A 7,576-nucleotide genomic window follows, 5' to 3' on the forward strand; every position below is an offset into this window, starting at 1 on the left:
ATTTTTTACATGTATTATAAAAAAAATATAGATCAAGTTAATGGTATATTATAAGCAGTTTCTTGAATTTATCCAGATAATATCATACGTTAAAAAACATAAAAATTTCAGACAAAAAGGTGAATGTTAAAAAAATATTATTGCATATGTATCAAGGTAAGTTAAGTTAGAAAGCTGATTTCTATTTAGTAAAATTAATTTTTTTTTAGAGAATAGTATTTAGTTTTAAGCCTTAATGTTTTAAGGCTAAATCAAGAATTCATATTCAATAAAACTGTTGAGTCGATGTCTTATGTAATTATTACCTTTGTATTTACTTTAATCTTAGTTTTATATATTGTAGTCATAACAATAGTAATCTCGATTTAACAGACAATGAAAATGTTTTTTTTTATATAGATCAAATACCTCTTATACCATTTAGAAAGGAGATCAGTCTTGTTTTTTATTATATCATTTATTACATTCATTAAAATTGATATATATAAAATTAAATCATTTCAAAAGCTCAAAATATATACACTTCAATATAATGAATTAAATGATAATGTAGTTCTGGGTCATATAGTATTTATGATATATAGCATCGTACTTTACTGGATATTTGTTAATCCAGTATTTTATCTCTGCATGGACACCACTTCAAATTTTTTCCTACTTGAGCAATATGTTTTTGTGTATAAACAATATATATATAATATTATTAAATATGATGTAGTAATATTTTTAGCTGTCTGAGCCAACAATTATCATTTCATAAATACTCGCTTCATGTTTAATTAGATAAATGTATGTTTTAATTTAATTTGCCGTTTAATATGTATATGTATTTTTCATTCCATAAAATTATAACAAGGGCTATAATTACCAATGTAGAGGTACAGTGCAGGTATACTTACAATAGATCAATATGTGATTCTCTTTTACACATATGCTTCTATAAACGTAGTTATTTTAGGTAGAATGTAATACAAGAATATTTGAAATGGGTTATTAAAAGAAAAGAGATTATGATGTGAGCTTTAGGCTCTGAGATTAATTAGATAAATTCTTTCAAATACAACTTTTTGTAAAATAATTTATATAGAGTATTAATGATGTTATATGGAAGTTGAAGAAGTCGGTCAGATGTGGTTAAATTAATTTTTTTTTTGTTATACAAAAGTTAAGAAATTCTACTGTGTGGTCAGTAATTTAACTATTATTAGCAGTCCCAAAATGGTAAAGAAAAGGCAATATTGAAGGGTATAGAGAAATAGCTGGAAAAAAAAACAGCAACATTTGGAGCCAAATTAACTATTACTATGCTACTGCAGTCCATAATGTACTGTTGACGTGCAATTTAAGCATTATTTATTCGTAGCTTAATTCATTTACATTTTAGCAGCATTATAAAAACTTGATTTCACAGACTTGTGTAGAAAGCTCTACAATATTTTTACACACATATATATATACATGAAAATAAATTCATATATATATATATATATGAATTTTCAATTTTTACTTGCAATCTATCTCCTGTAACGTAGATTTACCTTACCAGCACTAATTATTAACATATCTTCCAAACTGAATATAATAAACTAAAGTTGATATGTGCTTGTTCTAATGTTAATGTTTGCTTTCTGCTGAATTATTGGCTTAGAATATTTACTTTACAAGGTAAGTTTAAAAAAATTTAAATAGTTATAAGTGGATAGACTAATATGAGATAACCTTTGTGATATACAGAGTTAATTATCAGAAAGAATGTAGAGTAAAAACGAAGGTTTACAGCACTAATTTACACAAATGCAGATGCTAATCAACAGTTGAAAGACTGTTGTTGGACAATCCAAATGTCCATTAATTCTAATAGATGTGGTTGATCTACCTTCTATATGCTAGGCTCTAAAACAAACCCTATATTTTATATTTATTTAAATGAAGTTAACCCAAATCAGTTTCACTTCAATTTTATTATAGATAGGCTTCTTTACTCCAATTAGTCTAAAATTGAGAGGTTAGTATTAAAAAATAGATTGTGATTGGAAATTGATAGATGGATTAGTGTTAAAAAGGAGATTCAAGAAAAAAATAATTTTGCAATGATTAACATTTTGATCAATGAAAAAAAATTTGATGGGAAAATAAAACAAATTAAATGTAATTTAATACAATTTTTTGCATCTTGTTATTTAGTAAATCATTCAGTATTTTTGTGTGTTTATATAAAATTTCATAATGTTTAAATGTGTCAAGATACAAAAGAAGCCACATCTTGACACATTTAAACATTATGAAATGTTTTATAAACACACAAAAATGAAAGCTTGTTGATAATGTTGGCTGTAAAAGATGACAAAAGTATTACATAAGTTTTTAAAACATATTACAATAAATTTGGTTTAGTGGTTGGCCATTAAAAAATCAATAGTTTTATGCAAGGAAAACATGTCTCAAAATTCTGTAATATATTTTATTATAAAATTTGTGTATATAATTAATGATAGTAATGACTAGTAAAGTTGGAAATTTCTTTATTTAAATATAATAAGCTTAATAGTTCATTTAAAAATTGATCAGTATTAGTATTAATCACCTACTCTATGGAGGAGTACATTCTTATTTTTCTTAAAAAACATTCTATTTTCCTTCCTTAAATGAGTAATTTTGGTAACTACTTAAATTACAGAATTTTTTCAAAAGTTAAATAAAAATTAATTTCATGATATGAATTACTACTATTTTTTTTATTAAGCAGTGAATTATTTTTGTAATACTAATGAAATAATTTTTCCGTAAAAAAATTACAAGTATATTTTTGTATAAGTTAAATTGTGTGAATAGTTAACAGGCAACATAAAATCTAAAAATTGATAAATATTTTATTAATAAAAGCTATTTTTATTATTAAATTATAAATGTTTATATAAAAATGTAAATTTATAAAATATTTTTTTAATTATGTTGTTCAATTTTGTCAGTAATTAACCAGTAATTTGTACAGTAGAATCCTGCTTATTATACTGATGCTTTTTTTAAATCTGATTGCTATGTTTTTATATTTATGATAAAAAAAATTTGTTATAGGTAAAGTAGCATAATATTAAACTAGGCTAGAGAGGTGTGAGTTGTAGGTTGCACAAAAGAGATCAAATTAAAAAATTAACTAGAAGTGTATTTGTTACTGATTTAAATATTAAAATCAGGATGTTTTTCTTAAGTATCATTCAATATATGGACATTGTAGTTATAGGGAAAAGTATATAAGTATTTTTAAAAAAAGTATGAAAATATTTTTGTTTAGAGAAAAAAATTCAGTTTTTCTAGAAAAAGAATTCAAACGATTTTATTGGTAAACAGTAAGAATACAGAATCCTTTCTGTTGATAGTCAACATTTCTAAAAGTGTAAATACATCTGTTCAATCACACAGTTGCTAGTTTTAGGTGCCCTCGTCACTCTTACTCCTGCTCTGCGGTAAATTTATTTCTATTTCATTACGAGCATGTGCATATCACAATTTATTTCGATACATTTATTATGATAAAAAATACTAACTATTAACTACAGAAAAGATCAAGGATAATTATTGCATGCATGCTATAAATTAAATTTCAGTAAAATTCAATTTAACTATTTATTGAGTGTTTAAGCAGTATATCAGAATTAACTGGGGTTCTAGTGTACTAGAAGCAAAGAGAAAGAAAATAATGCTTATTTATATATTTAAAGAAGCAGATGATTAGATATTAGTAATAATAATTCATATTATAATATTTATGTAAAATAATATAATGTATGAATCATTTACATCATGTATAGTTAGTTATTTTATTCAGAGTAACATTTTATTTGTTAAGTCAAATAAAGTTGGATTTCAGATAGAATATTACTACCAGAGTTTCTGTATTAAATTAATTGTTAGGAAATTGCATAAATAATTTTTTTAATTATAAAGTTGTAACATATGTACAATTTAACTTGGATAAATTTTTTTATATCTAAATTTTTATTTTACGTTAAACTATGAAATCTTTATTTTATTGAAGAACAGAATTAACAGTTGTTTTAAAGTTATAATTTCATTTCTTTAACAATTTGGCTGCCATGAGATTCCATATGGAGTCTCGTCTAATGTTATTAACAGGCCCTATGAAAAAATCTAATTAATCCTAAATGGTTGCTATACATTTTTAGAAAAATTAACTCAGCATTTTATATATTTGTTTTTACTATCTTAAGAAATAAGTAATTGATTTTTATGGCCGAAGGATGTCAAATAGGATCTCATAGTTTCCCAATGGTGCATATTTTTTCTTACTGTATTAATTCCATAAAAGTGGAATATCACATAACATAGGATATAAATTGCAGATGTTAGCATCTTTTTGGTTAATGGAATGTAATGCAATAGTTTCTTACCTAAAATTGGTTACAATTTACCTATTGCTAAAAGATTATGATTAGTTGGTTCATATGGACCTGTTTTTTATTTATGTTTGTTCAGATTTTTGCTAGATGAAATGTGTAAATGCTCAATTTTTATAAAGTACTTCTTAAAAACAGTAAGTTTAATTGAGTATTAATTATTTACAGGAACACATTTTATCAAAATATAGTTTTTTTATAAAATTTTAAAACTGCTGAACATCTGTAAAAGAAAATTAAGATATGTGAAAAATATAAAATGTATTGAGGTAAGCTATGTTAATAAACTACAAACTAATAAATAAAACTGAAAGATTATTTATTAGTTTATGTTAAATAAAAAACAGTTTTGACAAAAGAATACAGAACATACTGAGCACTTAGTATCTCCTGGAATGTCACTGAACATACTTTCTTCCAAATTTAGTTGAACATTGTAACATGCAGTATGACTTTTTTTAGCTTTTTATTTATAAATGATAGAAACTCAAATTTAACCATTAAAACCTGATAAAATTAATATCTAAATTAGAATGTGATTAGAAAAACACACAAATGAGGTGCGATAGAGTCTCTGTCCTATAAATTAACTGTAACTGTATATGAGATTCCAAATATATATTTATCTCACGGCTTGATGTTGATGTTATGTGCTCATACTGCCAAACAAAATATTAAGAAACCCTCATTTCAGAATCTAAAAAGTTGACATGTGTAATGAAACACATCATTAATCGACCTATTATTAATAGGTAATGATTCATGCACATATTATTTCATTCATGCACATATTAAGTTCCTTAATATGTAATAGATAGGATTATTTATTTCATAAAATTGTACTGTTATTCTATGAAATTATAAATAAGTTAACTTGTACATAAAACAGTAATATTGTATATAATTTGTAATTATTTCTTAGTGCAGAGTTAGTGGGTAAAGTTACAATACGTGATCTGAAAGTTTGCCCCTCACCAAGTGCTATGTCTGGTATACTAGTCGTGCAAAAAAAACGTGCATTACCTGCTCATATTCATTTCTTTTTACTTCTAATGTTTTGTATGTTATACACGATATATATTTATTAACTCCACATATTAATTTATTTGTATTTTATTTTTGTCCTTGTTTTTATTTCACTTATTTTCACTACAAATAAATGCTAATAGCATAAATATATTTATTTTGACTTACTGTTACTCTAAAGGTGTTGCTAAATCTTTGTTGTCGAAATCATCTTTGCTTGTAGATGAATAATCACTGTATAATCACTACTTTCTCGTAAATTGATAACAAATTCTTCTTTAACATCATCAATTAAATGTTCTTTCTCTAAATTTTCATCTTCTAGTATTTTCACATTCTCACATATCAGTGACCAATGTTTCTCTGTTGTATTGTAAATTCTTTCTTCACATAGTGTTATGGCAGCATTTAACTTGAATGTGATGTTTCTTGAGTCACATATCCGTTTACTTTTGCCCATATCATTTTGATGGAGTTTAGATCTAGGTGGTACAGTGGTAGGTGAGTGGCAGTATGATTGTGAGCTTACAGTAGGTGATCCAAAATATACATCTTATACCTTGGTTTGTGCAGCATAACTAACTAGTTTGTAAAGTTCTAATCTAAACATTTTAGGATGAATCATATTTGCTTCTCCTGTAACCAAGATACTGTTTCCAATATCTTAGATTTTCTGGTAGGTGCTTTATCATATTGATTATTATGATACACAGCATTATCCAGCTCTACAACCAATCGCAGGATAGATTTGGATAGTTTGTTTTCCACCCATTTCATGAAATTTTCAGAGTTCATGTTTTCATGATAATCCCCACTTGACATGCTACTTTTCCATATCATTGTTTATGATCCCATCTTGCTGCCACCATGCACAATTATCACTCAAGTCTCCTATTGACCCTGATTAGAATTGTCTGACCACATTTTTTTTGAGTTATGAGAAAGTAAAATGTATGTTTCATCTGCATAAACAATGGGACATTTTTCTTCACAAAGAATATGTTGTTTAAGATGTACTAAACTTTTTTTTCTGTGGGAGGAGGGACAATTTGCTGTCAGACTTGTATACTATCCAGCAGCTTGTATACTACTGGGTGTGTGAGGTTTCCCACCAAAAACTCACTAAAAAAAAAACCTCAAAAAACAAAATGTCATGGCAAGTACTAGGACATGTTTTTTGAGGGGGAGGTTTTCTAGTGAGAGTTTTTGGCAGGAAACCTCACACACCCAGTAATATGGGCATCTGAAATAGATTTTCCCTCCTCCCACGGAAAAAAAAATGTTTAATACATCTTAAATAATGTACTCTTTGTTCTCATATTTCATCATTTTCGATAAGGATATTTCTATTTTTTGTTTTTCTCCATCGAAATCCGAAGGATTTAAAAGTTTTCCGGACACTCCAGCACTCTGAAAATTAATAGCCTCCCTCAATTTATTACAAACAAATTTAGCTGTAGTAAGCATCTTTTCTTGAAAATAGAAATTGTAAACAATTTGCCTGACTAAACATTCTTCAAAACCATCTAAATTAGTAATCTTGTTAATGTTTGGTGTAATCTTGCAAAAAATATGAACAGGAATGTTCATTTTTTTGGGGGTTTGAAAGATGCATTAACCCTTCTACATCCCATTCTTTTCTTTCTAATAGTTTTAACGGTTCCGGCCAAAAACTCATATGTAAGCAGCAGCGGTGCACACTTTTTCACAGAAATAATAAATTGCACGCTTGGAACTGTTTGGCCCTCTTTCCATAAACTGATTAACATTCCATATAATTTCCCAAGCTTGACTATGGTGAGTTTTTCTTCTCTTAAGTTTTGATGTAAAACCCTTCAAAACTGGCTGGAGAACATTAAAAATATGGGAAAAGATAAATATTCACTAATATTAAAATACAACGAAAAAAATATTTTATGCAGGATAATGCACTCAACAAATGAAAAACCAAAATACAGATGAGTATAAACAGATTAACTTTACATGACATACACAATTTCACAATTAAACTGTAACAACAAGATTCGTATGTTTTTGCATTTTCTATACAAATGTGTGATATATTTATAATCAGATAATGTCATCTGGTTAGATTACAATTATAAATAACACTGTTGTGTATGCATTTTATATAT

This window comes from Lycorma delicatula, chromosome 9 (assembly GCF_047948215.1).
Source record: "Lycorma delicatula isolate Av1 chromosome 9, ASM4794821v1, whole genome shotgun sequence".
NCBI lineage: Eukaryota > Metazoa > Arthropoda > Insecta > Hemiptera > Fulgoridae > Lycorma > Lycorma delicatula.